General features: G+C 38.1%; 1 non-coding gene across 1 annotated transcript; it reads right to left on the bottom strand.

Moving 5' to 3' along the window:
- Nucleotides 1–3,172: 3,172 nt before the first annotated feature.
- Trnag-ccc (transfer RNA glycine (anticodon CCC)) lies at nucleotides 3,173–3,243 on the bottom strand. The gene has a single exon. It is a non-coding gene; the product is annotated as a tRNA-Gly (tRNA).
- Nucleotides 3,244–20,744: the final 17,501 nt, after the last annotated feature.

Genomic DNA, 20,744 nt, shown 5'->3' with positions numbered 1-20,744 from the left:
CAACTCCTTCTACTCATTAGATGAATTTTTGGATATAGTAAGTGGGTAATTTCCCCAACCCACACCAAAAAAAAAAAAAAAAAATTAAAAATATTAAGTGTCATGTAATATTTTGTGTAATGTAATATCTTGTATAGACGCCTTTTATTAACCTGACACGTTCCACATCATTACAAAGTGTCATATCCATGGTCTATGGAACAAGTACTAATCTAATCTAATCAAATCTAATCTAATCTTACTAAAACTAATCTATAAGGGGACCAACTGCAGGGGATGAACATAACTGTAGAAATTTGCCTACGCAGATTACGTAGCACTGATAAGCAGCTCCAAAATAAAATTAATAATACCCTGCTACGAAGTCGATGAGAAAACAAGATTGTAAAGACAGAATATATGGTCATAAGTACGAAAATCCGAAATGACGAACATTTGGCTGTCGTTGGATTCACTATTCACTTCCAAGACAGTTGCCCGTTTCAGATACTGAACAGAACAATTTTTAAGTTTTATCAATAGCTTAAGCGAAAGAACAGTTAATACGGTACTAATTTCAAAATTCGCTTGTACCGACAACATTACACGGATGTGAAGCATTAAAATTTAAAAAGTAAGGTGATGGAAAACTGTTTCGAAACAAAAATACTAAGGAAAATTTTTGGACTTGTAAGTGATGAAAATAACAGCGAATGGAGGATAAGAAAAAACGAAGAGTTGCCAGAGCTGTACATACACCATTAACATCGTCGAAGTGCTGTAGAAAAGAAGGTGAAACTGGGCCGGCCATATACCAAGAATATAAATTAGCAAACGTCCCTATAGAACAGAAGATTGCAGGACAGTAGAAGCAACAAGAGGAAGACGTATGATTAGCTGGAGAAGGAGAACACAGCTACTATGAACATCAACGCCAAATGGACAAGCAAATCATTCAACAACAAAAAAGAGGTTCGTAAAGATGGTTGATAGGACCCTTGCCACCTGTGAGATAAAAAGTAATTAATACACTTTTAAAAAATTCAGAAATCAACGAATATTCAACTCGATAGAAAACTGTCCCCTACATACTGTGACCGTAAGATTAAGCTATGTAACAGCTCGCAAAGAGGAATTGAAGGGGAAGAAATCCTCAACTATAGCACAATATAGCCTAATAATCAATATACAGATATACATACACAGTAATAAAGCTGCAATTCTCTTAGTAACATCTGCTAAAAGATTTCGTTGGCACGTATTCATTAACAAAAATAAATACAGTAAAACTTGATCAAGGCGAACGTATATAATTCGGAAATCTGCCCAAACATTTATATGCAAACATTTTACATAAAACGGAACGTGTCTATGGCGCAAACGGAATGCAAATTTTAAGACTTAATTAATAATCCGTTGTATAATGCGGAAAAAGCTTATACAGTACTACTGTATTACAGTGTACATTACTTATTCACGACTCCACAAGGAATCTACTTGTTAACACAAAGATTGTGCAGCCCTGACAACACTATTCAGAGACGAAAAAGCAACAAAGAGAAGTTCGGCGCTACGGGTGTGGACACCCAACAGCGCGGCTCTGTGCAACAACGAACAAGATACGCGCAGTGTTGGCACATCAAAGGACATGATTAGTTTCTGAGCGCCTTCTTTGTCGATGTTTCTCGTTTTCCGTCATCACTGACGCGCACACGGGCCCACACTAGAACATTGTCGCGCCCCTCCAAACACTCGGCTGACGTCTGTACAGTGAAAGAGTTGGGTCTTGTTCCGTTAAACAATAGTTTTATCCAGCCAGGTCAAGCATTCCAAAGAAATGGACTGCCCGCATTATTTTCTGTCAGTTTCAGTTCACTAGTAGCACTTTAGGTGTTGTCGTTAACGTAATATCGAACAAAACGCATGTGGCAGCAACCAACACTTAACAAAAAGATTAAAGTAATCGAGGCGATTAGGAAACAAATTTTCTGTACGCGAAATATGTTGCGTTTCAAATGCGGTGAAATACAGAATTATGATACTTTAAGAAACAAGGATAAGATACGGGACGAATGGATGAAAGGGAACGAGTGAATGAAAAGAAAGAAAACGGAAATGTGGAAATTAACGACACGAAATGGGAATTGTTGGTAAGTGCGCTGGCAGAAAACTTACCTTTGTCTGGACATACGGTGCAAAGTGAGGCTCCGAAAGTCGCTGAAGACCTTGGAAATGTGTAGGATGCTTGGATAGTTCCAAAGCTAGGCGGAAAATCCTGTGGAATGAACTGTGTGGGGAAGCTAAGAACGTCTGCGAAAGTGTAGCAACAGGACGGAAGACAATTCAGTACAACCAATTGCAAATTAATTAAAATGCGAAATACTTCATGTAGGGCAGGTGAATACTTTCGAAGTGATGACTTCCTGCCAACTCACTCCACTTTTACTTCAGTAACAGATTTAGTAGAAGATAATCAGGAAGAAGCAAAGGAAGAAGAAGAGCAGAACGATGTCCCTAGAAAAATTAATACTCCTGAAGAAGCTATTGCATGCATACTCGATGTTACACAATTTGCAGCACACACAAATTCGCCCAAGCTCTTGGAACCATTGTATAGTGCAAAAAATTTGTGTACACAACAGAGATTTGAATAGGAAACTCAGATAGGTTTCCCTCCTTGATATTCAGGAAAAAACCTAAAGCAAATAAACACAGCAATAATATGTACGTACATATAACAATGAACGAATTTAGAGTAATAATACAGAAACACCGTATTATTTATCAGTTAGTGTAATAGTCTAGTGTTCTGTTGTACAATATACAATAAATGAACGTCCACTATGCAGGGGTGAAGGTACGTAAATACGAGCATAATTACAAATTTATACGTTTGTGCATGATACCTGACAAATTTTATGTAGCCTACTGAGTTTTGCGTAATCCGGAAACTTGTACAATTTAGAAAATTATTTTAGTCCCATGCGATTCCGTTTTGAGCTAGTTTTACTGTTTTCACAACTTGCTTGCGTAGAGATGCGTACTGCACACACAAATCGAATTCCTAGTAACATGTGGGAACGTAACAGGAAGCAGTATATTAACACCACATCAATCAATAGTCATTACTTCTTTCAGACATATTGTAACTAAAATTGTAATACAAATAATTTAATAGAAAATAAAAAAAAAGTGCACTGCCCGGGAATCGAACCCGGGTCGCAAGAATGGGAATCTTGCATGATACCACTACACCAGCAGTGCTTACCGAATCCGGTTACTTGCTTGAGTACATACACGACATTGTTTTCTTTAACTTTCGGCTTAGAGATATTTATTTTGAATCCTATGTGAATCAAATTAAAGAGAAATTTGTTTGTATGCAGGGCGGCCTATATCTGGCTGTAGTCTAATTTATCTCTTCTGTTACTGAGTAGCCGTAAATGATCATTTCCACTAATTTATTCGTTGCAGGCACCAACTTCGCCTACGATTTTTTTAAAAGATTTATTTCTTTATTTTACTTGGTCCTATGAAATTACATTCTATACGAAGATTGTACTGTAATGTACGGCAAGTCAACGATTACAATATTATATGTGCAAAAAGGGAAGGAAAACAAACATTACGGCACACGGTTTCAATGTGAAATATATGAGAAGCCGGCTCGAATCCCAGTGATGGAAAAATTTTCACTGATAATATTTAATAGCCAAGGGGAACTTTTTGTCAGTCCTCACTCAGATCACAGTATATGGAGGATGTGAGTAAGGTAGAAGCACTACCATTCATAATAAACAGTAAACTTGCAGACAGCTTTCACTAGCTTGTATAACAGAGAACATGATCAATAAATCAGCAGTTCTAGAGAAGAGAACTGCTATGGCCTTTTATGTTAAGTTATTAGATGTAACAGGAAACAAACTGTAATCCTGTTGACTAAAATAATTCATAAAATCTTAAAAGGCAGGCAATCATCCAGTATGTTTGAAAATATCTGTGGCAAATCAGTTAATAAGAAAGGAGATGCAGTGTGTCCAAATAACTATCGACCTATCACTTATACCTATAACACAGTACAAACAACAATAGAATACTGCATGCATGAAAAGGTGAGCCAGTATTTTGGATCAAATGATATGCTTTGCTCTTCACAATGTGGGTTCTACTGCCAAAGCATGGCAGCAAAGCAAAATAATTGCTTTGAATACAAAGAGATAATCTGTGCAACACTGTTGGACTTATGGAAAACATTTGACATGGTTTCCGACAATATTACTGTCATAATACTCTTGCTCTGTGGAGTAGGAGAGAATGCTCTATGCAGAATGCAGGCTAACCTGAATGGCAGGAAAAAGTTATTGAAGAATAATAATTAAAAGTCAGACTGTCTTTCAGTTACAAAGTGTGTGTCACAGGAACCTGTTCTTGGACCTGTCCTGTTCATTATCAATATAAATGATTTACTTGCGGTTGTGCTATATGCAGATGACACAACATTACGTGACACAAATGTTGAAAATGTGCAACACAGTATGTTGGAACAGAGAAAAAAATGTTCCACTTAGTTTTTACTACAGTAATGTGACAGTAAAACTGTGGACATAGCATCCAGTCCAGGAGTGTACATAGACCAAAAACCTTGCTTGGATACCCACACATCTGGCAGAACAGCATGTATCACCTCTCTGCTGTTCAAAGTGAGAAGTAGCATCAGTAAAGAGATCATATTAGAAGCATGTTTCACATTCTTCCACTCGCACGTGAACTATAGAATACTATTATGCAATAATTCTGTAGATTCAAGATTGTTTAAATGGCAAAAGAAAGCTATTTAGTGCATCGCTGGTCTTAGTCCATGTGAACTGTGCAGAGGCTATCTTGTGCATTGCTGATCTTAGTCCATGCAAATTGTGTAGAGATTATTTCCGCCAACTTAATATAACAAAAGTACTTAACCTATGTATCTATAACTGCACCTTCATTAAAGAAAACCTAAATGTATATGATCCAAGGAGGCAAGTCCACTACCTTAAAACAAAAGGTGGGCATACAATTAATATGCCTTGTTTTAGGCCAGCAGAGACCCGTAACAAGTATCTTCGTTTTATCTACTTCAACAAATTATCTTAAAAAGCCTACACAATGTCAATATGTAAATTTATAACTAGCATTGCAAAATAGATTTAAAGTAAATAATGTTACTTCGTTCAAGTGTTCCACGTGTGTGAGACATATGACCCGCATTTCTTATGAAATTAACTATCAATAAACAATAGACTGTATTATATAATCATAAGCTGCTATTTGTATTTATTTCATTATTATCTTTTCTTTATTGCTATTAACCTAACTATTTAATTATTTATTATTACCTTTATCATTCATATAATTATGTTTTGCATTTACCTTGTAAGTTATAATTACGTAATTACAACATTGTTATTTATCTGTCTGTTCAGTGTATTCATCTTGCATTCTTTTCTTATACTTTATGATACTTACCTAATTATGTTGTTTGGCAATACATTATGCATCTAAAAATATTCATAGGTGAACAAGCATTTGTATTTGTATTATCTTTTAAGCTTCTATCTTACAAATATATTACTTTGGTAATGTAGTGACAAGCACCATTCTGTTTAAATATGTATTGCAGTTACAAGCTAGTTTGTTGGTACAAAACTGTTTTGCTGAATAGGAGTTGTACAGTTCCTTACTTCCACACAATTGCAAAATACACTGGTGCCACCATCTTCTCATTTACATTCTGATGCACAATGGAGAGAAAATATTTATTGTGCCCATTAGGTCATGCTCAAATTGCATATGAATTTTTATTGTACGCGAATGCATGCACTGGTTTCATGATGGCTCAACTATGTTAGCCAATTTTTGCAGTTCCCTATTGGTTTTAGTTCAACGTAAATCTCTGTCATACAAATTCTCACCTGACATGTCACCTACAGTGAAGACCGTCTCTCTCCTTGAGCAATATGATAAGCCATGAAAAACATGAACCATAGGAGATGTTAATGCAGAGCCTGAAAAATGTCTCAGGGGAAAGCAACGTTCACACACAGCACAGTGTGCATATGACTGCTTCTGGAAAGAGGCAACTTGGATGGTTAATTGTCAGAAGCATCCCATACGATCAAAGCAGTACCCATCCTAACCCAGTGATTTTCAATGTGCTCAGTTAGTATAAATTCATCCAAAAGACAAAGCTGCAGAATAAATCCAGTTACAGCTGAAGCAACTACTAATAGAACGACATAATGCAGCTTGGACAAAGGAAAGAACATTAAGCCAATTCCTTTAGTGTCTTGCATCAAAACATCAGAAACCTTATAAATAAAAGAAAACAAATTGTCATATCCATTAAGGAAAATGAAAATGATGGAATTTCAGCGGACTTGTTTTGCATTTGAGAATATCACAGGGAAACCACTACAATTAAACAGATTCATCTCGATGGACACAAGCTAATATCATGCTCATGTAAAGCCAATGAAAAGAAAGGGGGAGTGGCTATCAGTGCAAGAAATGGAGTTAAGTCCCAGGCCCTTCAGGATGCTGAATATTGTGTTGAAAAGCTTTTTGAATGCTGTGTCACAATAGTGGCTCAGGAAACACTAGCTTGTGGTACTCACAATTTATGGATCACCACAGGAAGAAAATTAAATTTTTATAAGGCACCTAGAGAGTGTTTTAATAAAGTTATGTTGATTTAATTGGTAAATAATTGTTTGCGGTGACTAACATTGATTTTCTATAAGATATTACTGACTGAGGGTGCCTAGAGTTGTTGATTCCAGTGTTGGATTATTTTGCACAGTAAAATTCCCTGCTAGGATCAAATGGCATAGTGTAACAGCTACTGACAATTTGTTTTTGATCCAACAACCTGCAGTGATTTAGCATTAAAAACAAAAGTCAATGGTTTATCTGACCATGACGGTCAAACATTAACAACAAAATTTACTGACCAGTTAGATACAGATGATAGATGTGCTACACTGGTAGATAGTGGGGGCAATAAATTAAGTGATTAATGTGCATAACCTTTATTATCTTAATATTAAAAATCCTGAAAACCACTGTCTGACAACTTTGTGCTGCAGCAAAATATTTATACATAAATTACACAGCCTGTTTCATCAGTTTTCATTAATATAATTAGCAGCTGCCTTGGCAATATTCACTCATCCACCACCTGTTACATATGGTAGTTCTTCACGACCAACTTAAATATAATACACATGTGGGTATTTTTGCTCATCTGAAAAATCAATCACATTACAACCGTGCCAATATAGGTAAATCACAATACCTATGCATAACATCCTCTGAAGGATAGTTTTTTTCCCATTTTACTGGGTCATTTAATTTTAACAAAGCAATATGCCATATTCAGAGATAAAACCTTACACGTACATGCTTGTCAACAAGTTAAAAAATAATAACTTTATTAAGAGTGTGGCATGTCCAGTACAATTTAAATTTCAAAAACTCAGACAGCAAAATCTAATATACAATCATAGCAATGACAAATGTCTTCTTTGAAATGAGAGCTTGCAAAGGGGTCTGTTAACATCAGCACTGATACCTGTGTGTAAAGCCCTTAACTGAAGTTAACACTCCTAATAACTGGCATAACCCATAAGCAGCATAATACAACTGCTTACAAATGGCCAATCCACAACTCACACATAACACACACAATTGTGACCTTCAGCTGATGCCCTAAACATATGCTAGCTGAAGAAATAGTGATGAATACAGCACCAACCAACAGTGTACGTTTTTTATCTTTATTTTTTACAAGGCACAGCTGGTGGACACAAAGTAGACAAATTACCTTGTGGTTACCACTAACCAAAATGTGATAATTTGTAGAAAACCGTAATTAATCCTGTGTAGTGCCATCTGAAAGCTTTGTTCTATGCCAAAAATACATAAATAAATAAAATTACACACACACACACACACACACACACACACACACACACACACACACAAAATTTTAAAAAAATCAGTTGGGAACCAAATCCCAGACAGCCCTGACAGGTCAAAAGAAATGATAGTACCTGGAAGTGTTGGTAGAGCAGAATTCGCAAAACTCAAACAAAATCACATGCCATAGAATGGTGCTAGCCAGAGCCCAGTCCCAAGGTAGTGTAACCTTCTTCCCTAGCAGCTTTGTCACAGTCATAAGTAAGCTACCACTTGCATTCAGTAAGTTGTTGAGTGAACTGCATTTCCTCCTTGTAATTCATTTACTGTCAAACAGATGCACCAGGATATCATTGACAACAGTCTGGTCTAGCACTTCTGCAATACACTGTGTTATACTCAAGTTCCAGGGCAGCTGATGAGATAATAAACATCGCTATGCAGGTACCATTCACACTAATATGGCAAGCTAACAGTGACACTATCGTTTGCCACTCCTTTTCCCTTACTGTACAGTGGCACACTATGTTTTCACACTCTAGCCTCTAGCTGACTGTGTTCCTTCTCCATAATGCCAGCCTTCCAGCTCAAACACCAACACAATCCAGCCTCCTACTCTGCCAACCTCCTCGGCTTCACCACAGAGGGCCTCAGAACCAAGGATAATGTGTATCCTAGTACCACAGAATCATAAACAATGACATGGCCTCACATTCTGAAATTACAGGAAGAACACTGGGGAGGAATTCATAAAGAAGATGGCATTGATGGAAAATTTAACTCCTTGTTAAATGTATTCTTACAGCACTTTGTGTCCTGTTTTCCCATAAAAGGAACAAGGGCAAAACTGAACAAAAGAAAAATAATGGGTGGACAACTACTGGGATTAGAGTATATTATGTTAGAAAGAGAGTGCACTATGTAATTCAGAGAAGCAGTAGTCAAAATTTGAAACACTATTGCCATTCGTACTGTCAAATCCTCCACTTTGTCACAGAAAAGGCAAACAAAATTTGTGTACTGTACTAAAAAGAGTTTAGAGAACAAGGTGAAAATTAATCAAAAAACAATTCAAATTAAATTGAGCCCCCTCGTAAATAGCTCTGACAGAAATGGCAACATGTTCAAATTATTGGCCTCCCAATTCTGTTACTTCCTCTCAGTGGCTGTGAACACTGCACTCAGAAACAAACAGCTAAATAAAGATATGTCCATCCAGTTGTATAGATACTACACACCATCAACAGTTTCAAAAATGCAAACCAATAGGGAGATTACTGAATTCATCATTTCCTTAAAAATAGTAATTCTGCTGGCTATGATAATGTTTCTATCAGTATGTTAAAATCTTGTGCTGACTTGATAAGATTACCCTTAAGGTAGCTTTGTAATCAGTCAATGGCTAGGGGCATTTTTCCTGACAGACTTACATGCACTACCTGATCAAAAATATCTGGACACCGCTACGTAATGCAAAATTGCGCACTAGATGTCATGAGAGGTGTGCCTGCCAATGTAAAAGGAGGTGTTGTGTTGTCTGTAGAGAAGCAATAACAGCAAAATAGGTCAATAAAGAGAGCTCAGTGACTTCAAATGTGAACTAGTCATTCGGTGTCACCTGAGGAACAAATCCATCAGGTACATTTCAACCCTTCTGATGTTTCTCATGTCAATTGTTGGAGATGTGATTGTGAAACAAAAATGCAAATGAACAACCATGGTTAAACTGAGCCCTTGCCAACCTCATGTACTGAAGTACTGGGACTGTCGAAAATTGCGGAGAGTAGTTGTAAAAATCACATGAAAGCAACAGAAGGAATCATTCAAAAGTTCAAAATGGTATGCCCCAATGAAAATTACTTTGTGACCGACATTTCAGCAAGGTGGTAGGGGCCAGCCACCATCCAATCGTAGTTCTTCCTCATGCGCCACATGCTTTCTGTGTAGCCTGTTTTGTACACACATCAAAAAAAGTTTTGCATCACCTTGGATCCTAGAGTTCCGAAACCTGTATAGAAAATTGGAATCGAGATCAACATAAACATCATTTCCGCCCTTTTTATTGCTCATGAAAACCACACATTGGATGTTGTACCACCATACATCGAGACCTTCAGAGGTGGTGGTCCAGATTTCTGTACACACCTGCACCTCTACTACCCAGTAGCACATGGCATTGATGTATGCCTGTATTCGTTGTGGCATACTATCCACAAGTTCAAGATACTGTTGATCCAGATTGTCCCACGCCTCAACGGCGTATATCCCTCAGAATGGTTGTTGGGTCACGTCGTCCATTAACAGACCTTTTCAATCTATCCCAGGCATGTTCAACAGCGTTTATGTCTGGAGAACATGCAGGCCAGTCTAGTCAAGTGATGTCGTTATCCTGAAGGAAGTCATTCACAAGTTGTGCATGATGGGGGCACGAATTGTCGTCCATGAAGATGAATGCCTCGCCAATATGGTTGCACTATCGCTTGGAGGATGGGATTCACGAATCTTACAGCTGTTACAGTGCCTTCCTTGACCACCAGCAGCTCCACATAATGCCATCTCAAAACGGCAGGGAACCTCCAAACCTCCATCTTGCTGCACTTGCTGTTCAGTGTGTCCAAGGCACTCAGCCTGACCGGGTTGCCTCCAAACATGTCTCCAACAATTGCTGGTTAAAGGCATATGCGACACTCATCGGTGAAGAGAATGTGATGCCAGTTCTGAGCAGTCCATTCGGCATGTTGTTGGGCCCATCTGTACCACACTGCATAGTGTTGCAGTTGCAAAGGTGGACTCGCCATGGATATCAGGAGTGAAGTTGTGCATCATGCAGCCTGTTACGCACAACTTGAGGCGTAACACGATGTCCTGTGGCTGCACGAAAATCATTATTCAACATGGTGGTGTTGTTGTCAGGGTTCCTCCGAGCCATAATCCGTAGGTAGCGGTCATCCACTGCAGTAGTAGCCTTTGGGCGGCCTGAGCGAGGCATGTCATTGACAGTTCCTGTCTCTCTGTATCTCCTCCTTCTCCGAACAACATTGCTTTGGTTCACTCCGAGACGCCTGGACACTTCTCTTGTTGAGAACCCTTCCTGGCACAAAGTAACAATGTGGCTGCGATCGAACCCCAGTATTGACTGTCGAGGCATGGTTGAACTATAGACAACATGAGCTGTGTACCTCCTTCCTGATGGAATGACTGGGACTGATCGGCTGTTGGACCCCCTCCATCTAATAGGTGCTGCTCATGCATAGTTGTTTACATCTTTGGATGGGTTTAGTGACATCTCTGAAAAGTCAAAGGAAATGTGTCTGTGATACAATATCCACAGTCAATGTCTATTTTCATGAGTTCTGGGAACCGGAGTGATGCAAAAGTTTTTTTGATGTGTGTAGATACGTCCAGCACCCTGTGAAGTGTGGCTGCCTCCACACTGGCAGTACTCCCCCAACCACTGCAATCTGTCCATCACACAGTACTTTTAATTGGAGTATACCAACAATCCAACTAGCATAATGATTGTGCATAGGGAATTAAAAAGAATAGGGTACAATAGTTGAGCAGTTTCTAATAAGCCACTGTGTGTCACTACTAAGTGATGCTTGAGGTGGTGTAAAAATCAATGCTAGTGGACAATGTATGGCTGGAAACAAGGGATTTGGAGTGATGCTATACTCCATGCCAATCCAGTGGAGGGGCTATTGTGTGTGGTGCCAATGATGAAGTGGTATTTTTAACGGTTAGGGTGCAGCTCCTTTACTGCACTTAAGAAAACACTAAATGCAAAAGAATATAATTACATTGTACAGCATTATGCACTGTATACAGTATAGGAACACTTCAAAGACAATGACTGTATCAGCGTGACAATGCATTCTGTCATAAAGCAGCATCTGTGACACGATTGTTTTTGGACAGTAACATTTCTGAAATGGACTGGCCTACCCAGAGTTCCAATCTGAACCCAATGGAACACCTTTGCGGTGCATTAGAACATGCTAAGTGATACCTGAGGTGGAGTCAAGAGGGAAGCCAATCCACGGAGTCAAGAGGGAAGCCAATCCACTGAAAAATGGATGACTTGTTGCTGGGAAGGTTTCTGGAGCATATGTCGAGGGGCTTGCTGTCGGAGGAGATTCATTTAACAGAAGTCTCTCTTAGATGGACGTGAAAGGGATGAGAACTGTTGAAAGGAGATACAATAGCTTGTTGGATGATTTGATGTAGACTTAATTTCAGATCCAAGACTCAACTAAAATCAAACATTTCATAACCCCAAGCCATCTTCCTGGATACTGCCTTTGTATGGAAACAAGTTATATGAAAATTATGTCATGACAAATGCAAAAAATAACATAACTCTGAATATTTTGTTTAAGGCTAAAGTTATTTTCTTTGAAATACAGGACGTCACATTGTTGTCAATGAAACAATACCTTGTAAGTGACTGTGCCCATTTGCCCTGTACTGATTGCACAGTTTCACTTGGCCCCTGAGTAGAGGATGCTGGGAGTGGAAGCTTGCGATCGGCTCGTAGCACACTGGCTGATGGGACAAACCCCACAGCCAGCTTATATCTTATAAAAGAAACGAACATGTAACGGACTAATGCATTGTAGAAGTGACACAAAAGTTAATGGTGAGTTGCTAGAAGGACCTCTTCACTCACTTAAGTAAATAATATTCACAGTCACTATGCACAACACCGCACACAGATCAACACTGTACACAAAATAGTCTCTTATTGTTAGGGTACACAATACTGTCACATAGCTGAGGTTGGCAACAAGCGTAAACATTGCAGAATGGCCTGAAGTCAGCCAACTTCCATTATTCATAGAGGAAGCAAGGAAAAGTGTGTGACCAGTAAATGCAAAATTGCACACAGCCACAACATATTGTTATTGCTTGTTATCTATCTCCCCATGTTGGAAAGCAGTTCTCGAGTTCGGGCTTCGGTTGACAGAAAGGAAGAGAATTTTCTACAAGACAGTTTTCTCGCAGAGGAAGAGAACTGAAAGTAGTCTGAAAGTTGATATTTGTTTTTGAGAGTGATTGACGTCTGCCAATCGTGGACCAATCATCGATTTTCTGTAGGTCTTTCTAAATTTCATTCAATCTTTGAACACTGCAACCTCCCTAGGGACAACAGAATTGTCTATAAACAGCCTCATATACCTTCCAATACTTCAATTATGTTGTATTTAATTCTTTTGCAATTACATAAAATGTTTTTATTTATCTTTTTTAACTTACACTATATTCTTTCAGATTAATTTTCATAGAAAATTTGTTCCCATGATAATAGTAGGTATACTGAGTCAAGTATGCCAAATGACTGAAACCAGAAAATCTAAAGCCAGTTACAGGTTATTGTTCTTTAATGACAAAGAAAAGAAAATTGGGGATCTGTCAGATGATGATCAGTTTGGGTCTAGGAAAGGCAAAGGTACCAGAGAGCAACTTCTGATGTTGCAGCTGATAATGGAAGTGTCCAACATAGGCCTTAATTTGAGGAAGAATTTTCTTAGAATGTGTGTGAGGAGCACAGAATTGTATGGTAGTGAATCACGAGAACTGATGCATTTGAGATGTGGTGCTGTAGAAGAATGTTTAAAATTAGGTGGAGTGTTAGAGGAAGGTATGTGGAGGCTCTCCGCAGAATCTGCAAAGAAGGAAACGTGGAAAATGGTCAAGAAGGATGATGGGCTGACATCAGGGTGGTATATGCTGTCATCGCATCAAAATCATCGCTGTATTTCCAGGTGTGCTAATTTTTTTACTGACAATGTATAATTATAAATTTTGCACTGAGTAAATGAAAACAGGTTGAAACAGTGCAGATATAAAGTCTAGGCAATACAGCACTATCTGCTTAACCCCTTGACCAGGCTGTATATCTTGCACTGCTGTCTGTTCCCACCCATGTAATTGTTCCTTCGCCTTGTGGCACTTCCCTCCAGCGTTGTGTAATCTGACCTGTTTCAGTGAGCTTTTCTCAGATCAAGTGATTGCTTCATTTGTTAAGTTGCTGACAATTTGAAACTTTGGTGGTAACAATGTGTTCTATGAAAATAAGCCCATTACATTTGATTTATTTTGACAGTCTCGTGAAGGATTGTATTGGAGGAGTGAAGACATACACATTATTTTTCAAAAAATCATTGGTTAAAGAATTTCCTTGAGTATTATAATTTAGAACTGGGTTTCAGAAATCTGTGTTGTTGGAATAACATTGCAAACAAAAAAAGACAGTTGTCAATTATTCATTGGTACTTATCTGTGCACATGTAATTGTTGTTTCTGTGCACTGATACATGACTTTAAACTGTTCAGCACATTTTTCTTCATTAATCATCATAATTAATAACCTATCACCAAAAAAGAATGTAGAATATGTCTAGTCAATTTGGAGGAGCCGTAAAATAAACTTTTACACATGATGTCGCTGTAAATGCAAATTCGCTCCTATATCCAATTAAGAGAGCATGTTCTTGTAAAACAGCATCTGACAGCACTTCTTTAATGCCTCCTTCGCCACTTGACATTTCGGTATCACTTTCATTAAAATCCTCATCATTGCTGTCTTCTCCACAAAACATAAATACCACCAATATCGGTTAAATGACACTCTAGGTAGTATGACCCTTGCAGCTGATATAAAAATCTACATCTGTTTTGTAGAGCTTTCCGAATGTTGGCAACTGTAGGACCAAGGACTATCTGTAGAGTAAACAGTGCCGCACTGCCAGGCAGTCCAAACTCAGTTCATAGAGCACAGTTAAGGGTTTAATGAGAAGTAAAGCAAACTGAGCTCCACGTTTGATACAAAATTAGGTTATAAAGAAAGGCTTTAAGAAAATATATCTCAAGTGTTAGTTTGAAAAATATCTTTTTGAATAAATCAGAAAACGCATGTTAACAATGTTCATAATAAAATCACTGGGTTACAATGTCCCAGCTACTGAGGCATCTATTTGCTGTGTCCATAACTGATTATAATCATATCATAGTTACGGAACGCAAAGATTCCTAATGGAATAGTAAAACTACTGATAATGGTTTCAATGTTGTCCACCAACATGTGACGTAGTGCCATAGCTACCACAGTCTCAGCTGTGTCTATCCTTTAATATGGAATGCTCACAACCAGAAGGCTCAGCGTGTCAGCGTGGTGCAGAAGTGTGAGGGAACCATGTCACGGAGATGCACTCATACTTCCTGCAGCCAGCTGAATAAGTTTGAAAAGGGTCAAATTGTGGGCTTCCAAGTGGTGGGATGGTCCTTATGGAGAAATGCCACAAAGGTTAGATGTGCTGTGCCAGTTGTGCAATGATGCTGGTATCAGCAGTCATGGGAACATTCCACACAGCACAAACACACACCAGGATTGTCATATTGCAAGGACAGCATTGATAAAGAGGGCTTCTGAGTCCAGATGTGTCAACATAAACTGTTGTGAACCAGTTATTAGCACACCTATCACCCATCTTACCTCATGCAACAGCTTTGATGCGCACCACTTGACCGGTGCCTTCAGAGGATTACTTGAAAGATCAATAGCATGCAGTGTTCTTCAGAAATGAAATCAGATTCTGCCTGAATGCAAATGATGGTTATTTACGTGTTATGACTTAGACCTGGTGAGCGCTGTCTCAGAGTATATTTGTCCAAGACACACTGGCCACACCCCAGGCCTTACCACCTGGGTGCAATAAGCTACAACTTTCATTTACCTTTCACTGTTTCTGGAGGGGACACTAACCAGTGCTTGGTACATGCAGAATGTTGTTAGACCCATTCTTCTGTCGTCCTTGCAACAGGAAGGTGATGGGTTGTTCCAACAGGATAATGCTCACCCACACATTGCCTATGAAATTCAATATCCTCTGCAAGACATACAGCAGCTTCCCTCGCAAGCTCGATCCCCAGACTTGTCTCCAATCGAACACATGTGGGGTGTGATGGGACGAGAAGTGACTCGAGCGATTTGTCAACTGAGAACTCTTACAGAAATGCTTGTACACGTCAAGCAGACCTGGTATAATGTATCCCATGACAGTATTTGTCATTTGTGATCGATTGGCTGCTAGAGCCAGCGGCTGCATTGCTGCCTGTGGAGGCTGCACCATGTACTAATATTGTGTTTCAGCATGGTTCAAAACCTGGTACCTCAGGTCCGCTTCTCCTATTTATTTGTATATTTAATCTTTTCATATACTCCATATGCAACAATAAATCTTGAGTGAAATGGAAACCTTAAAAGGGTGTGCTAATTTTCTTCCAGTAGTTTATATCAGGACTTTTAGTTTAATTTTTTATTTTGATGTGGAACTGATATAAATTGCAATTTGTGACCAAAAAGTGACTAGTACAGGGGGGCACCTTTTCCTATCTATCTATATAAACCGTGGTGCTGTGTAGGCTTGTAAACAGCAGCCTCAGTGTGAATTGAGCTATGGACAGTATAATGTTGTTTTACTAACCACCGTATGTACATGCTTTCTGAGTGTGTATGATTCACTAGAAAACAGTGTGTTTGCCTTGCCGTGTAACCTTCAGTCTTTGTAACTGCTAGATTCTTCTTGACAAAATCAATTCACGTGTCTGATTGTAACGTTTTCTTATTTCTTTCAGCACTGATGATGGCTATAGTATAGCTGTAGCTGAATCCTGCTAGATCTGCAATAAAACACAGATTGATACACAACTGTTTGCTGTATTCATCCGTGATGATGATGATTCCCAGACAGAAGGTTCGTTCTGGATGTCAGCATCCCCTGTGATGTCAATATAGTCCCACCTCTTCATGCCTGCAATTTTCTAGTTATCCAGTGTATAAATTTGTGAGCCACAACATCTAGACGTCGTCACAGGATAACGAGCTCCTGCCTTGTGGAAATGTTGTGTCGTTTAAACAAAATAATTCACCACTATGCCCAACAATCTATAAAGCAAATTTCTCATGTTAGCACTTCACTTCATATGAGAAACATTTTGATTAACTTCTGTCATAAACAGAAAAATTGATAAAATATCTTTACAAGCTATAACAGTTCATTCTACCATCAAATTATGTTTACACATTTATGGCAAGTTTAGGGCCATCAGTCCCTCTCTCATATCTAATGATGCGTTCTTCGTTTTTCATCAGTACATTTATTATGATATGCTGGCTGATGTGTCTTATAATAGATCTTGTATTAAGTGCAGAATCCGACATTTAATAGCGATGTATACAACACAAAGAACCACATTTTACATTTATCTGTGAAGGGGAGAACAAGAACTATATCATTGAGTAAGCAGATTTAAGAGATTTAGACTATGGGAGCAATGGACGTGAGAGATATACGAGAGAGGAAAAGAGAATAATATGGGGAAGAGATACGAGTGTGTGTGTGTGTGTGTGTGTGTGTGTGTGTGTGTGTGTGTGTGTGTGTGTTCACTATGCCTGCACACTTATACGTTTGTGATACATCCACCAAACTGATATTTTAAACATCTTATCAGTACAAGATTATTAAGCTGCACTTTCAAAACAGCAATTCACTTTCAACGGTGACTTAATTCTTGGTGTAGGCTGTATTTAAAATCCTGAAGGCTGTAAACAATGAAAAGGGATGGCAAGAAAATTACACAAAGTTAATGCTCATTTATTTTGTTTAATTTTGTACACATTTAACAGTGTTTATATAACATTTAACAACATATATATCTGTAAAATATCTGGCACATATGAAGTTTGCATAAAACCATGTAAAAATCTAAAGAAAACTATCAGTGTTTCAATCAATGTTCTCCTTAAATTGTTAACCATTCACAGTGAAGTCTCTCTGCACCAAAAAGTGTTAAAACATTTCTCCAAACAATGGTAAGGCAAAAACTGTAAAAGTAAGTACAAAACTTAAAAGTGAAACACTTACAAGAAAACATGGTCCACACTTGCTTTAAGGCAGCTTACGATGAGCACATCACTGTTCCTTTGCAATATCCACAGAACAGAAGTTCAGCATGAACAGTTTTATACTTCATTTATATTTCCTAACAAAGAAATTTATCATAAAGTGACCATCATACTAACAATTGGTAACATCAATGACTGACAACAAAAGCTCAGAATAAATTCACAGGATACTAAAAAATCAGTTAAATAAAATTTACATGGAGACAGTTAACCATATACAAGGAACTATTACTTCTGACACCCTCATGATACTATAAAAATTTAAGACACTTCACCGCTTGAGTAAAATAGTGCACCACGTCCAATTTTGCAGTTTTTCAACTAGGCACCACTTCTCATTGCACGGACAAACACGTGTCAGTGAAAAAATTGATTACATCCTAGGGTGTATATTTCCTCAACATCTGTTGAAATATATGTGCACTTCCAAGAAGTCATACTTCTTCGTTAAGTGATATAATGGGCCAAGTAAATAGTGTTGAATGTGACAGATTGTATTTGGAGTTCAACGTTTATAATAATTCAGGAGACAAAGAAAAGTGATTAAAACACAGCAGTTTGTTAGATGTTGGTATATTCCAATTAAAACATGACAATTTCAGATTAGGAAAGGATGGGGAAGTATGTCAGCAATGCCCTTTCAAAGGAATCATCCATTTGCCTGATGCAATTTAGGAAAATCACAGAAAATCTAATCAGGATGGCTGGATGCAGGTTCGAACCATCGTCCTCCCGAATGCAAGTCCAGTGCGCTAACCACTGCACCACCTCACTTGGTTTGAGTGTAGTGGGATACAAGAGACAAGGGTAATATCTGTATATTCTGATTAATATTGAAATCATCTGTATGTAGGGTCCTTAATAAAAAGAACACTGCAACCTATTAAGGAATGGGCGAACAGACAATGTTTTAATAATGATTTTAACACATCTGTCGATACTCTTGAGTGCATGTGTGGAAGGCAGAGGCAGCGAGACAGAGCCTTGGCAAAACTGAAACACCCCAGGAAACTTCTTCCTTATGTATCGTGCCTTCTGTCTGAACTACATGTCAGAGAATGGAGGTACTGAAGAAAGTAAGACACACATTGCTGAAGACGAAGAAGAGTTAATCAGCACCCGTAGTGCTGGTAAGGAAGGGATATGCCTTGGTTTTTGTAAATTTTTGGTTATACTGTCCATATTATGTACTTCCTTCAAAAATTCTTACAATGAAAATGAATGATGTGGACAAGGTCCTGTTTTTCTCAAAAACCCAGCTGCTCTACAACAAGAGTGAGGACTTTCCTCAGCCAAAGCAGCCACTGGAAGTACAATTTCATCATACCAATAATTTTTCTAATGTTAATTGTATTCTATAAAACATAATAAAACAATGTATTCATGTAAGCTATTCAGGTATTTTAATAATAAAATAAAGTACATACATGTTGTTTTATGTCCTAACACAGACATGGCCCATTCCTTTACTCAAGCATCCACTTGTGGTCTATACCTGTGGCTTGTTTTATGAAATAATACCCACTGATTAAAACATGGAGGAGAATAAAATAAACCAGATCATAAGGGAGTCTACACATTTGTGAAGACTTTCTGGAAGAAAACATTCATACTACCATCTCATTTCTTCACTACTGAGCTAAGGCCTTCAGAAAGCTATCAAATAAAAATGGCAAAAAGCCAGTATGGATATCTCAGTCTTTATTTAGGCTGTTAATCTTAAAAATTATGCTAAAACAAAACATACATTTGAATGTTTTGTTTGGAATGTAGTAGTGTTATTAGGCCCTTTATTTTCGAATATAGATGCACAGCATACTTCTCTGCCATGTAATAAAGTAAACTGCAGAATTAGTGCTGTACTGAAGATATATTACTTTTGCTGTTCAAAATGGTGAGTAAATTGTATACAAATATAAAGGACACAACATTTAGGTCAGTCACCCCACAACAATTGATAAAATAAGTGCTAGGTGAATGCCAATGAGAAAAATGTAGTTTATAAGTTGATACAAGAGCAGTTACAATCTTCCACAAAGTACAAAGTACACAGTACACATCACTAATCTGATGCCTTAAGAATACCCCAGTAACATTATAATGCTCGATTTCACATTCTGGAATTTGCAGTACAATTGATAAAATAAGTGCTAGGTGAATGCCAATGAGAAAAATGTAGTTTATAAGTTGATACAAGAGCAGTTACAATCTTCCACAAAGAACAAAGTACACAGTACACATCACTAATCTGATGCCTTAAGAATACCCCAGTAACATTATAATGCTCGATTTCACATTCTGGAATTTGCAGTACCGTAAAACTCCAAAAAAATGAGGAATTCCACAAAGGAAGTCCTGAGTCTGACAGAGATGCTAGGTATCATTAGTAATTAAAAAATTGTGACAAATCATTACCAGTGACAGCAATGTGGCCTAACCAAGTGAAGCTGAAGAGTAGGATGGGAGGTCTCAAAAGCCAAAAATGACAGGAGTCTGTACGAACTGCAGAGTTCGGCGCAGCACACAAGACTTACTACAAAATTATTATCAAGTCCAGAATTCAAGACTGCACACAGAGTTCAATTAGTATAGTTGGTAAGTAACACATTGGCACCAGGAAATGACAAGGTGACATTTTAACATCTGGTAAGAATGTACGTACATCATCATGTTCACTGCTCAGTGGAGATTGGTCAGATGTGTTGTGACAACCGGATGTAGCTTTAAAAACAGCAACTGTTAGTGGCATCTGCCAAAAAATAACAATGATGACACAGTCGTAAGACTAAACTGCAATCTCAACTGAATATTTTTCACTTTGATACCAGTACTGCATATTTTA

Source organism: Schistocerca serialis, chromosome 10 (assembly GCF_023864345.2).
Source record: "Schistocerca serialis cubense isolate TAMUIC-IGC-003099 chromosome 10, iqSchSeri2.2, whole genome shotgun sequence".
Lineage (NCBI taxonomy): Eukaryota > Metazoa > Arthropoda > Insecta > Orthoptera > Acrididae > Schistocerca > Schistocerca serialis.
This window is presented reverse-complemented; position numbering and strand designations above follow the sequence as displayed.